The following is a 1,335-nucleotide window of genomic DNA, read 5'->3' as shown; positions in this document are numbered from 1 at the left end:
AAGTGGTTGTTGTTGTAGTGGTAGTAGTGGCAGCGGTGGTAATGCTGGAGTTCGTAGCGGTGTTGGTGGTTGTAGTAGTGGTGCTGCTTGTGTTGGTGTTGGCACTGGTAATCGTAGTGGTGGTGGTGATGGTAGCCGTAGTCGGGTGGAATTGGCAGTGGTGGTGGTGGTGGTGGTGGTTTCGGTTGTGTTCATTAATGTGGTGATGGTCAGACAGTACTGATGGCCGTGGTGATAGTGACGATGGTGGTGGACATTAATTACATAGGGATGTCAAGAGTGGTGGTGTGAGTGGTACAGTAACGAGGGTGATGATAATGGTTATATAATCGTGATGATAGATGTGCTATATTTAGGGGGGGGTGTCGGTAATTCTGGTGGTGTTGGTGGTGGTAGTGGTAGTGCAGCTGCTGCTGATGTTGGTGGTGGGGGGGCTATATAGTGATGACGGTTGTTGTGGCGTTGATGATGTTACTGGTGGTTTTATATAGAAACGACGGTAATGGAAGCAGTGGTGGTTATATAGAGATGACGGCGGTGGTCGTGGTCATGGTGACGACGAAACGATGGTCAATGGGAAGTGGGCAGCATGCTGGGGATGGTTCTTGTGGTAGAGCATTAAAAAAAATCGATCTATTCATGTTTTTGTTTCATTTATGTCAGTGAAGCAATATTTGAAACCTTTCCGGAGGCCGCCACCATCACGAGGTTAAGACATTCGCTTAAAGAAATAGTTGATTCCGTGTGCGTGTGTGTGTGTGTGTGTGTGTGTGTGTGTGTGTGTGTTTTTGTGAGTGCGCGGGTATGTGTTTCAGAGAGAGGGGCGAGAGAGAAAGACAGAGAAAATGGGTTCAGAGACATAACCATTAAACAAAGTTACGTAAAATGCAATACACACATCTACACACCTATGATTCACAAACGCACACAAACACATACACACAAACACACACACACACACACACATACATTCATATATTTATATACACATACAGATCTGTGTATACATAGACACACACTTAAATATGTGTGTATATATATATATATATATATATATATATATACACTTACATTACATATATACGTACACAACTATATAAAATATATATACTGCCTATTAAATGCATAAATATGTCTGTGTATGCATCCGTGAGTGCCTGTATTGTGCTTGTGTATATGCATGTGTATAGATGTATATAAGTGTGTATGAGCACGCATATCGTATGACTATAAATATTTAAGCACACAAAACCATGACGGAATCGAAAGTGTTACGCTTTTGTGTATTGGTGTGTGTGTATGTCTAATTATGTGAAGAATAAGAAAAGAAGAAAG

Source organism: Octopus bimaculoides, chromosome 28, assembly GCF_001194135.2.
Source record: "Octopus bimaculoides isolate UCB-OBI-ISO-001 chromosome 28, ASM119413v2, whole genome shotgun sequence".
Lineage (NCBI taxonomy): Eukaryota > Metazoa > Mollusca > Cephalopoda > Octopoda > Octopodidae > Octopus > Octopus bimaculoides.
This window is presented reverse-complemented; position numbering follows the sequence as displayed.